This window comes from Phocoena sinus, chromosome 10, assembly GCF_008692025.1.
Source record: "Phocoena sinus isolate mPhoSin1 chromosome 10, mPhoSin1.pri, whole genome shotgun sequence".
Classification (NCBI taxonomy): Eukaryota; Metazoa; Chordata; class Mammalia; order Artiodactyla; family Phocoenidae; genus Phocoena; species Phocoena sinus.
This window is the reverse complement of record NC_045772.1, coordinates 33,913,883-33,927,842: the sequence shown is the minus strand read 5'-3', so window position 1 is coordinate 33,927,842 and position 13,960 is coordinate 33,913,883.

Sequence of the window (13,960 nt, the reverse complement as noted above, 5' to 3'; positions counted from 1 at the left end):
TCCAAAGCAATCTACAGATTCATTGCAATCCCTATCAAACTACCACTGGCATTTTCCACAGAATTAGAACAAAAAAATTTCTCAATTTGTATGGAAATGCAAAAGACCCCGAATAGCCAAAGCAATCTTGAGAAAGAAAAACGGAGGTGGAGGAATCAGGCTCCCTGACTTCATACTATACTACAAAGCTACAGTAATCAAGACAGTATGGTACTGGCACAAAAACAGAAAGATAGATCAATGGAACAGGATAGAAAGCCCAGAGATAAACCCACGCACATATGGTCACCTTATCTTTGATAAAGGAGGCAAGAATATACAGTGGAGAAAAGACAGCCTCTTCAATAAGTGGTGCTGGGAAAACTGGACAGGTACATTTAAAAGTATGAAATTAGAACACTCCTTAACACCATACACAAAAATAAACTCAAAATGGATTAAAGACCTAAATGTAAGGGTAGACACTATCAAACTCTTAGAGGAAAACATAGGCAGAACACTCTATGACATAAATCTCAGCAAGATCCTTTTTGACCCACCTCCTAGAGAAATGGAAATAAAAATAAAAATAAACAAATGGGACCTAATGAAAGTTTAAAGCTTTTGCACAGCAAAGGAAACCATAAACAAGACCAAAAGACAACCCTCAGAATGGGAGAAAATATTTCCAAATGAAGCAACTGACAAAGGATTAATCTCCAAAATTTACAACCAGCTCATACAGCTCAATATCAAAAAAACAAACAACCCAATCCAAAAATGGGCAGAAGACCTAAATAGACATTTCTCCAAAGAAGATATACAGATTGCCAACAAACACATGAAAGAATGCTCAACATCATTAATCATTAGAGAAATGCAAACCAAAACTACAATGAGATATCATCTCACACTAGTCAGAATGGCCATAATCAAAAAATCTACAAACAATAAATGCTGGAGAGGGTGTGGAGAAAAGGAAACCCTCTTGCACTGTTGGTGGGAATGTAAATTGATACAGCCACTATGAAGAACAGTATGGAGGTTCCTTAAAAACTAGAAATAGAACTACCAGATGACCCAGCAATCCCACTACTGGGCATATACCCTGAGAAAACCTTAATTCAAAAAGAGTCATGTACCACAATGTTCACTGCAGCTCTATTTACAATAGCCAGGACATGGAAGCAACCTAAGTGTCCATCAACAGATGAATGGATAAAGAAGATATGGCACATATATACAATGGAATATTACTCAGCCATAAAAAGAACGAAATTGAATTATTTGTAGTTAGGTGGATGGACCTAGATACTGTCATACAGAGTGAAGTAAGTCAGAAAGAGATAAACAAATACCGTACGCTAACACATATATATGGAATCTAAAAAAAAAAAAAAGGTTCTGAAGAACCTAGAGACAGGACAGGAATAAAGATTCAGATGTAGAGAATGGACTTGAGGACACAGGGAGGGGGAAGGGCAAGCTGGGACGAAGTGAGAGAGTTGCATGGACATATATACACTACCAAATGTAAAATAGATAGCTAGTGGGAAGCGGCCACATAGCACAGGGAGATCAGCTCTGTGCTTTGTGACCACCTAGAGTGGTGGGATAGGGAGGGTTGGAGGGAGGGAGACGCAAGAGGGAAGAGATATGGGAACATATGTACATATATAACTGATTCACTTTGTTATAAAGCAGAAACTAACACACCACTGTAAAGCAATTACACTCCAATAAAGATGTTAAAAAAAAAAGAGAGAATGGAATAATCCCATTTGCATCAACATGGATGGACTTAGACATTATCATACTAAGTGAAGTAAGTCAGACAGAGAAAGACAAATATCCTATGATATCACTCATATGTGGAATGTAAAAAAAAAAAAAAAAGATACAAATGAACTTATTTACAAAACAGAAACAGACCACAGAATTCAAAAACAAACGTATGGTTACCAGAGGGGAAACGTGGTGGGGTGGGTCGGATAAATTAGGAGTTAGGAGTCTGGGATTAACATTAACATGCTACTATATATTTATTAAATAGATAATCAACAAGGACCTGCTGCATAGCACAGGGAACTCTACTCAATATTCTGTAATAACCTATATGGGAAAAAAATCTAAAAAAGAATGGATATATGTTTATGTATAATTGAATCACATTGCTGTACACCTGAAACTAACACAACATTGTAAATCAACTGTACTCCAATAGAAAATAAAAATCAAATTAAAAAAATAGAATGTCATTTACATTCCCTAAACCTTGAAGATTCTCTAAATTTGCTAATTTCATAGTAACATATTTCTGAAGCTATGTAAACTTTGTTCATATCCATGAATATTATTTGATGGCCTTTGTATAGATATAACCCACTGGTAATTCCCACATTCTACTCTTCTTTTATTCAAAACATCAGTTATCTGGATTTAGTTTTTAAACTTCCTCCCCTTTTTTCCTTTAACATCTCTATCATTTACACTAATACATATCTTTTTTTTAGGGTCACATTTTACTACATAACAGAATTCTTTTGTTTCTTGCTTATTGATTCCTTTTTCTTGTTTTTTAACCACTTCACAATAATTACATCTTCTTTAAAGACTAGTGGAACCTTTTTTAAAAGATAAGTTGAAGGGGGCTTCCCTGGTGGCGCAATGGTTGGGAGTCCGCCTGCCGATGCAGGGGACATGGGTTCGAGCCCTGGTCCGGGAGGATCCCGCGTGCTGCGGAGCGGCTGGGCCCATGGGCCATGGCCGCTGGGCCTGCGCATCCGGAGCTTGTGCTCCGCGGTGGGAGAGGCCACAGCAGTGAGAGGCCCGCGTACAGCAAAAAAAAAAAAAAGATAAGTTGAAGTATAAAAACCGGTGATTTGGCTGCGTGTATTCCCCTAGTGACTCCTTTTTGTGTATCATCTTAAAGCCTTTAAAATGTGTGTAAAAAAATCACAACATGATGCGGACTTTCACAGTTTTTCAATTACTACTGAAAAACCAGGAATGTTAAATTCACAAATGCCAAAGAGTAATCATATAGTCAAGTTCAGGAGAAGGGCAGGGAGTTCATTGGTGAATCTAGGTTGGAGGAAAGGGGAATAACGTCTGTTCACTATTCTTTTGTGACACAATGGCACATAACAATGACATTGGGGAAAAGTTGTGGATTAAGGAAAACATTTTCCCACTGAAACTTTTGGAGCTCTCTTTTCCCAAGCATTCAGGCTCCAAGTAATGTTCCTGTTTGCACAGCAGCTACCCTTCTGGCTTTTCAGTATATCCCTAACTAAATGGTGTCTATTGTCTCTTCCAACCAATTAGATAAGTGAATCAGATAACTCTGCTGCCAAAATAATGTCTTAAATGCAGCTGCAGTCAGACCACTCTACACTTTGATCCCTTTATTGTTTTCTCATTGTCTGTTTGGTTAAATAAATTTCTTTGCCATATATTTTATTCACACCAAGCATCTCATGCCTCAGCCACAGTGGACTACCTGCCGTTTTTCAAACACATTTCATATGAACTTTCAAGCTTCAGTGCTTTTGAACATATATTCCATCTTCCTAGAACAAAATCCTGATCAAATGTCACTTTTTTTAGAAGGTCTGTAACCTCTGCAGCAATGTTGGTCATCCTTTTCTTAAGACTATAATTAGAGGATGAACTACATGTTACTGCAATCTTTCTGTGAATGTCTGTATCTTCCCAATGCTGTAAACTCAAGGAGAGAAATTATATTATGTCATCTTTGTGTTTGGAATATAATAGATATTGAATAATGGCTAAATGACTAGTATAATGAATTTATATGACATTTTCCCACTAACTGGAGCTTTTCAGGGAAAATAACACAAGATTTCTCTAGCAGACAGAATTTTGAATTCTATGCACTGCTATCTGAGGAGGTATTTTTGATTTGGCAGTTCTTTCTGGACCTCATAATAATAGATTAGCATAGGTTCACTTAAATTTAAGGGCTTTTAAAATCTGATTTTAACCTACATTGCCTCGCTTCTTTGCTTGGTCATTAACTAAACCTTTCCTTAGATAGATATTTTTATAAGAGAAAAAAAGGTTATAAATGAAAATCTACACTTAATTAACAATGGGTATTTTTTATATCTATACATTTTAGTTATTAATATGATGTTGGGGCCTAAATTATCTAGAAAATAATATTCCTTCAAATTAACTGACACATATAAATGCTATTATAAATCTGCTAGAAAGATAGTACAAAATAAAAAGCCTCATCAGAAACATGACAGCTCTCTTTTGAATAGTTCTTTTGAGTAGTTTGTGTAAAGAGTATGAATGCCCCCCAAATCTATAAAAATATTTTGTATCATGACAAATAAAATATTCAAACTATTCTCATAACCTTTTTTAGCAAGAAAAATAAACTTAACAGTCTACTAATAGTGATAAATATTTTCCCCAGTAGTTTATGGCTTACAATTAAATTATACTTAAATATTTACAGTGTTTTAAATTTGAAAATGCTTCAAATATATTACTGTCATGGATTCTTAAAACAGTCTTATAAAGTAAGCTCAACAATTTTTGGTATTATCTTTATCTTTTATATTAGAAAACTGAGACCATGAGAGATTTGGTAACTTCCTCAAGGCAACATATACAACATGTCTTCTAGGTTTGAATTTAAATTAATCCATGATATATTATGGGGATAAATGTCTCTGACATTTTTTACTTGGTCTGTCCATGTTTTTAATAAAAAGGTAAGAGTTTATTCAACTCTAACAGATATATCTAAATGTCTAATTTAATATTTTATTTATCTTTTAGATGTAAAAACCATATTCAATTTTCAAGTTTGCCTTTAAATTCTTCCCAATTCCAATTTCATTAGTGGACAGTCTTAAGTTTATACAAAGCATTTAGAGAGATACCCACATTTCTAGGAAAAGCATTGAATTTAAAGAATATAATATTTTACACAAACATTACATTCAATTCGTATGCCAGAGCATTCCATTTTCCTGGAAGATCGAACATCTCCCCTTAATGTTCACACTAGTGCCTCCTTTGTGTTCTATTCATCCCTTTGTTCACATTTTTTCACCCCTTTGCTGATTTCTTCTGCCTTCAGAAGGAACCATAGTTCTACTGGCCAGCTGGGCTAAAACCAGTGTTTCTAGTTTCCATTCTGCTGGTTGAAAACAGCTGTCTCCTCTGTTCTCTTGTGGCTGCAGACAGTCCCTACCCACCCGAACCCTTCCCCGGGGATATATCCATTCTGGAAGGGCAGACATAGGATAGTTCAAGTGCCAGTGTGATGCAGCCTGTATATCTGATAAAGGCTATTCTACCTAGACTGTGGTAGCCAGATACGTTTACTTTTCTGACACAAAACCAGTGTCAGAACACCGTGGTTCTGATTACCATGAACTAAAATGACAAAGATTCTGTCCTTTTGGTTCTTGCCTCTCTCACTCGACAAGAACTATGTCTTAAGAGTACCAGAGCATCAACCTCTGAACAGGAGTCTAACACTTGTGGAGTAAGCCATCACTCTCACACCATCTACCATATGATGCATATCAGCATACTGAAACTGATCAGAGAAGTGGTAGACAGCAGTCTTACTCAGAATAGAAACAGAAATAAAGCAGGAAGCAAGAGAATGGACACAAAGCATTGTCTTTTGAAAACTTCTTTGTTCCCAATTTCCTAGAGGTAGAGAGGAAAACATGCAAATATAGCTATCAACTAAAACAGACCTACAGCTTCAGTTTTTCCAAAGGAAGTAGAGATCTCTGGAGATGACAAACCTATCTGAGGCTCAAGGCTTCTAATCCTATTTTTTTGGATACACTGGGGGAGGCCTCTAGACAGATAGCCCTCTTTGAGGTTGTCATGTCACTCAAAGAATAAAGAATTGTTTTTCCCTAATAGTATTTTCCCAGAGGCGCCATATCTTTTTTTTTTTTTTTTTTTTTTTTTGCGGTACGCGGGCCTCTCACTGTTGTGGCCTCTCCCGTTGCGGAGCACAGGCTCCGGACGCACAGTCTCAGAGGCCATGGCTCACGGCCCCAGCCTCTCCGCGGCATGTGGGATCTTCCTGGACCGGGGCACGAACCCGTGTCCCCTGCATCAGCAGGCGGACTCTCAATGACTGCGCCACCAGGGAAGCCCTGTTTTGTTTTTTTTTTTAATGAATAAAAATTATTTAGGTAAAGTTCAGGAAACTTTCACAATTGTCTTATAAATTTTTAGGAAACATATATGGCTTATTAAAGTTTCAAAATGATCTATAATAGTTGTTTAACTCCTCACGTAAAATGTCTATTATAGCTTTTGTTATGATTGGCTATTTATTCATATCAGAATACAAAATTTACCAGTCTAGAGAGTCCAATTAAATTGGAAATAATTTGTTCAAATAATTTAAGACATCACTTTTAACTATGAAATTATATTCTAAGAATTATAATTTTATCAAGTCTCAAATTGACCTATTATCTAAAAACACTTAATTCATAGCCAGTAAAGGAAAAGAAAGAAGATGCAAAATGATAGAAACATTTCTTCCTCAGATTCTGGATCTTCAGAAAATTCATGTGAAGAATTCAGTCCAATAGGGGACTCCTTTGAGGAAATGACTGTAGGTAGTGAGTTCTGGGTTTGAACAAGGCTGACAAGGGAATGTCTTAGTGGACAAACTTTTACCAGTGCTGGTGGGGCTTGGGGCTGGCCAGCAAAATCCCCCTGTAGAAAGTAATCGGAGGTAGAAGGCAGTCTTCATGTACTTCCTGGAGGAAGGTTGGGGGGAGGAAGGAGGACCTCCTCTCATCAGTTTCCCCCGTTGTTCATTCCTGCTATGGGCCTCCAACTTTGTGATGGTGTAGAGCAAGAGAGCTTGGGCCAGGTGCTTTGCTTTCAAGTAAAGAGATACATAGTGAAAATGCAAATTGCCAAAAGCATCTTTAGTATGCTAAAGTTCCACTGGACTTCATTTTTAAGGATACTGGATCGTCTGTTCCATGGGCAGAAGGCATGTAATAGATTATGAGTCCTGCTAGTCCAGGTTGATGATCAGAGACAAAAGCAGGAGTGAACTTTCTTGCCATACAGAGTAAGAGCAGGAGCAGAAGTGGAAGTGCTAGCTGGTCAACAGTGGACATGGATCCTAGACCCACAAGTCCTCTCAGCTAATGTCCCTTACTAGCAACTCAGAGGATTCCCTGGTCCTTTGGGCCTCCGCCAAACACCAAAATTGGATTGCCTCTCTAAAATTTCAAATTTAACATCCACTTCAGTTAATTTTGGTCTACTCTGTGTGTTCTTTGAAGTCATTGGCATTTCTCAGACCAACCTGTGCTATTGTCCACATATCATATATTTTTTTATAAGGGGCAACAATGCAGATTTTTTATTTTTTAATTGTCTTCTTGTTTTTTTATTTTTTAATTTTTGGGGGCTGAATGTGTCAAGTTTAATAACTATTAAGTAAAATAATGTATCTTAAATTCTTTTTTTTAATGTACCCTTTATTTTTTTATTTTCTCAACATCTTTATTGGAGTATAATTGCTTTACAATGGTGTGTTAGTTTCTGCTTTATAACAAAGTGAATTAGCTATACATATACATATATCCCCATATCTCCTCCCTCTTGCGTCTCCCTCCCACCCTCCCTATCCCACCCCTCTAGGTGGTCACAAAGCACTGAGCTGATCTCCCTGTGCTATGCGGCTGCTTCCCACTAGCTATCTATTTTATATTTGGTAGTGTATATATGTCCATGCTACTCTCTCACTTTGTGCCAGCTTACCCTTCCCCCTCCCCCTGTCATCAAGTCCATTCTCTACGTCTGCGTCTTTATTTCTGTCCTGCCCCTAGTTTCTTCAGAACCATCTTTTTTTTTTTTTAGATTCCATATATATGTGTTAACATACGGTATTTGTTTTTCTCTTTCTGACTTCCTTCACTCTGTATGACAGACTCTAGGTCCATCCACCTCACTATAATTGTCCTTTTATTGAAGTATAGTTGATTTACAATATTATATTAGTTTCAGGTGTACAACATAGTGATCCAATATTTTTACAGAGTATACTCCATTTAAAGTTATTATAAAATATTGACTATATTCTCTGTGCTGAACAATATACACTTGTAGCTTATTTATTTTATGGCTAGGAGTTTGTATCTCTTAATTCCCTACCCCTATTTTGCCCCTCCTCACTTCCCTCTCCCCAGTGGCAACCACTAGTTTGTTTTCTGTATCTATGAGTCTGTTTCTGTTGTGTTATAGTCACTGTTTGTTTTATTACAACGCAGATTTTTAAGAAACAAATTATTCTTTGTTCTTTTCTTTAAGTTTTAGTTTGATTTTTTGGTAGGTATTCTACTCTTTGGGGTTATGGTTCCTGTTTCTGTCTGCTTTGTAACATCATTATTCCTCTCTCTAAGCCATTCTTTCCCACTACAGTTAGTTTACCGGGGAAGTCATTTCTGTTGTTGTTGTGTGTTAGTTAATTAGTTTGTTTTTTTCATTTATTGATATGGTTCAGTCATTAATGTAAATTTCTGATGAAGCTTTTGAACCTCACTTTCAATCTCTGCATTTTCTGATTCCAAGGATTCGTTCTTGTTTTGCAGAGCTGTGACATAAACCATAATTATTTCTTTTATCTCCTCCAGTTTATATATATATATGTGTGTGTGTGTGTGTGTGTATATATATATATATATATATATATACACATATAAATTTATACACACACACACTCCCAGGAAAAGCCTGCTCCTTCTTCTGTCTGTTTGGCCTGAGCCAATCTAATCTGTAGTTGAGCTGGGTATCTGGGATTTGTGGATTATTGAGGTATTCTTTTTACTATTTTAGCTTTCCATTCCTCTGACAATCTCTCTCCAGTTTGCTACCCTGCCCCCAACCAGTTATAGCAGTACAGTGGATGAAAGGCCTGTAGGCCTTGAGTGAGCTTTCTTAGCTCTCCTCCCTTGCCCCAATCTTTGTTAGGCCATGGCCCTGCAGTTGGTGAAGCTCCTCTGTGGTCAGTGCTACAGAACTGATTTTTGATGGAGATGCTTTGGAATTCTAATTCATTTCTCCAACCCACCTGTGACCATTAATAGCTTGTTAAAAATTGTGCTAGTTCCTCCTCATTTTTGTCTAATGCAGACAGTTTCCTTCTGCTGCAGTACCCTTAGGGATGAAAAAAATCATGAGATTCTTCTGCTCTGGGAAAGGCCCTTCCTTTTCTGGAATTTGGTCATTTAATTTTGTATCTTCAGTTCTCTGAGGAGTTAAAAACATATGACTTTTTAGCTTATCTGGCTTATCCTCAAGTATTCTTTTAATAAGCAACTCCTCATAAAGTCTTTTTCTTGATTAGGACAACTCTACCTACAAAAATATTGATTCAAGTCAAAGATGAGATAATACTTCTCAAATATTTAAACCACCATCAATGCTGATCCTTCCACAAGTGACTGGGTCAATAATAGCACTCCAAATTATTAAATAATCAGAGCATATGTATGAGTCTTAGATTTTACTTAGTCTATTTATCTAAAACCTAATATCTGTAAAGTGGAAAAGTCTCCAATCTTAGTATTCCACATATAATATAGCACTGAGGGGAAAATGAACAGTGTAAGCTATGGGACGGTGAGTAAACAGATGAATCTATACCATATTCTCATTCCTAACTGATGTCTACTCTATTTTTCCAGTCCTTGAGGCCACTTAGGGTTCAACTTCATCTTACAATCAATATCCAATTCATCAGGAAATCCTGCTGGTCCCCATCTTTAATATTTATCCGTAATATAACCATGACTCACTAAAACTACTGCTATCACCTTGGTTCAAGTTACTATGATTTCTTACCCAGATTTAACTAATATGGTTTTAACTCATCTCCATTCTTCCACTCTTGCAACCTTGCCTCCTTGCCCACCCCCAACCTACCTTAACTAGACTAACTAGAGGAACCTTATTAAAATAAAAATCAGATAACCTCATTTCTCTACACAAACCTTACACTATCTCCTCATTTCTTTTGAAATGAATGCCAGTTACAATGATCTGAAAAGGTCCTCATTGGTTTCTTATTCCTGCCCTCTTCTTTCAGCAACAGCCATACTGCCTTCCTTGTTCTTTGCACACGCTGTGAGCCTCCTGATGTAGGGGGACTTCGCACTTGATGTTCCAATTTTCTTTTTAAAATCTCTCCCCCTAAATATTCCCATAGGTCTAACACTTACTCTCCTTCAAGTCACTGTTCAGACATAGCCTTCTCAATGAGGTCTACCTTAACCATTAAACTCCAAGTTTCTTCCTCCAAACAGGCATTCTAAAACCCCTCACCTTGTCCTATATTTTAAAAATATTCTATAGCATTTATGACCTTCTAATATACTATATAACTTCCTTGTTTATTTTTTATTATATGTCCTCTCAGACTAGATTGCAAACTTTACAAGAACAGAATTTTTTCTCTGATAGTTTGAAAGTATTTGATAAATAATAGATATAGTAAATATATGTTGAAAGAATGAATCTAAATGAGGGAAAAAGCTAGTCAACCAGTCTATTTCTTGTGTGTAGGTTCAATCAAAATATTTACCAACAGATATTTTTTCCCCAAATTTAAACTTTAGTTTAAGTTGATGGTTTTTAGTTAAAATTTCCTTAATAATATTTATTTGTAAAAATAGCAATATAGTTTTTAAAGGTTATAGTGCCCTCTCTATAACCTTTATATAGAGAGGTCTACATATATAGACTGTCTTCTATAGTCCTACAGGAAACCAGGGCTCAGAAGGAAGACCTCACAAGACAGAAGAGGTTTAATCAGAAAAATATAGGATTGAGTAGCACTGGTTTTTTTTCTCAGAAGAGGAGATTCATGTCACTCCAGTGACGTGAATAGGTGCAACTCTTTGACTGACAAGAATAGCGATTGTATATTGATATCTAGTCAAATCCTGGCATGGAGATGGTACTTGATAAATATCTTCTCAAATGAATGGGATTAGGAGGGATTCACTCAAGGCAATAAAAGAGCACAGATACAACCTTATTGTCTCATAATTGTAAAGGACCCAAGAGACTATCTATCCTATTACCCCATTTAAGAATTTTGCCTAAGTATAACCAACAACAAGGAAAAGGTGAGGAAATCATAGCTAACTTGCTGAGAGGTCAGGTAGCTGTTTCAAATGCTAGACTACGAAAGCAAAAGGAAAAGGTTAAACCCTGACTAAAGAGTGGTACATTCAGCCATCTCCTCTTGAAAATATCTAAGGATATGCAATGGTCATCTTTAGATATCACTATATAGCATGGTCTTGTCTGATGGGAGGACGGGGTTTGAAATGAGGGTTAGAATATAAAGGCAGCAAGAAAAATGAAATTTCCCTAGAAAATTTACCCTGAAAAAATATTCCTATTTACTCATATGTTACATATGTATTGTATGTTACAATAACATGCATGGGAAATGGACAATGTACATATGCAAAACATGTAAAGATATATATATATAATATGTGCTATAATTACAATCATACTTTTGTATCTTTAAACACTAGAAATGTTTAAACATTGAGAATAAAGTGAAATAGTGATTATTGAGGGCAGGTTCTCCCTTTGGGCGTGTGTTCATTGAATGAAATGGCTAAGCCATTAGCTGGTTTGCACGCACACTCTCTCTCTCTCCTTCTCTCCTCCCCCTTTCTTTCTCTCCATTTTCCTTTTTAAATTTCTAGTTGATCTACCCCTTTCTCACAGTTCTTCCTGCTGTGCTGTCAGTTCTGTTACACTAGGTGGGCATAGCTAAGGCCCTCCATGCCTTGAGCCTTAGATAAGGCTTCTCCTCTAAGCTTCCAGATACGCCTTTACCAGGAGTGACTCGCGGTGCCAATACCATGCCACTGTTTGAGTCCTGTTTTGTCAGATGCTATTGACAAGGCATATCTTCTTTATCAGAGTGTGACCTGCATTTCTCCTGTCTCTACTCTCTAATCTTTTTATCCGCATTTATTTTTTTGTCCTTTGCCACCTGCTATATTTAAGTATTCTGGTTTTAACTAAAGTGACTGCTTTGTCTTGTTCAACCCTACTCCTTTCCTTTGGCTGGGAAAGCAGTTTTACTCACTGTTATGGGTAATTCATTTGGGTTAATTTACCCCCTAGTAACTGACTCAGGCTTTTATCACACATTCATGTTTTGTTTGTTTGTTTTTTTAAGTTTCCTTTATATTTTCTGCTTTTTATTTTACTTTGATTACCAGGGGAAATAGGCAACATATATTTGCCTGATAAAATAGAACATTTTAAAATATTTGGAAATATATGAAGTGCTATTAAAGCAGCAGCAGAAAGAGCTTAAAGATGATCCCATCTGACTATGCCTCAATATGGTTATAAAAACCGGTCAGTGAACACAGGTATGCACACACGCTTCAAATGTACCCTGCATTCAATCGGAATCAAGACATTGCAACCAGAGTTCATGTTACTGCTGTAATAATGGCAGATGGTTGTAGTTGTATATTCTACTCAAAATTAGTAGGTGTGGAGAAAAAGAGACGTTTATTAACTGGAGGGAGGACATATTCAAATAAATACGTTGCCCCATAAAGTGCCCCAGTGTGAGTATGATTTAAAACATAATTATGGTTTTCCATTACTGTAAAAATTTTTGGGTAACAAAATTAAAGTGTTTAATTTTTAGAATAGGCTCATGCTCTCAGCATGGAAATATCTGTGTATTTTTAAAATAAATTACATATGAAATAAAGCTGTAAATTGTGGATATATTCTAGGCATTCAACTTAAGGTAAATTAAAAAATTAAAAGTAAATGACATTTAGTTGATGTAAATAGAAATCACTATTGTTTCTCTGTTATTCAAGGGAATGTGGACAGGAGGAGTGTGTTTTTTTTTTTTTTTTTTTTTTTAAGGAGTGTGTTTTGTAATGCAAGATAGTTTTAGTACGCCACATTGGGGAAAATATATGTGGTTATTGTTGGTAAGAAAGCAATAATGGTGAAATATGAATAAAAAAAATTTTGAAAAGTTCCTAGATAATGGATTATGTTCCAAAAAACACATCCTAGTAACCTATAGATGTTAAAGAACAATATGTAATGAAATGGTTTTCATTGCCATTGATTTGTTGCCATGGTGACTTTTCGGGACGATGGGAAGGCAACATAGTCAAAGTGATTTAAATATGAGAGTCTGTGATCCAAACCAGAGATAAGTGGTCATTGGACAGAAATCAGGGGCCTCATTTTAATCTCCCAACATTCTATGTATCATAGCATTACATTTATTTTGATAGCTCTGTTTTTTGTCCACATAAATTTACAAATTCACCATGAATCCAGCTTTATGTAATATTCAAGAGAATAGTGTTCCTCTAGCACAACTGCTAACACTAGGGAACAAAGCCTGTAACAGCTTCTGGAGCACAGAATGTGTAATATCTGTTACAGGAATTGAATGAAATCTGGGGTGGCATCTCAGTGACATTTTGCACTATTGCTATGAATATAGCTTTTACATTGAGGCCTTGCTCAATTGTTCAGTTACAGAAAGGGCCAGAGAGTTCATGCTGATTTCCAAAAGGAGAAAGAAAAAAAAAAGAGATCTACACAGACAAGGCCAACTATCTTGAAATACCTCCTGTTGCCCTAAAACATAACATCACTGAGTGTGAGAGGCTATAGGCTCTGTCTCATGGGGCGTGGTAAAGAAGGTTAGACAACTGAGATGCTTGCTTAAAATCTTCATTTAAAAAAAAAAATTCTATATTGTGAAGGCTCCACGTCTCTAGAGAATGGAGACATTATATAGCTCATTACAGTTTATGCAGTATGCTGTCTAGGGACTCCATGCCCAGTTGGAGCTCTTAGTAGCAGAATCCTTCGCAGGCATTTTTTGGCAGAGAAAGTATTTCTGTTTAGATAC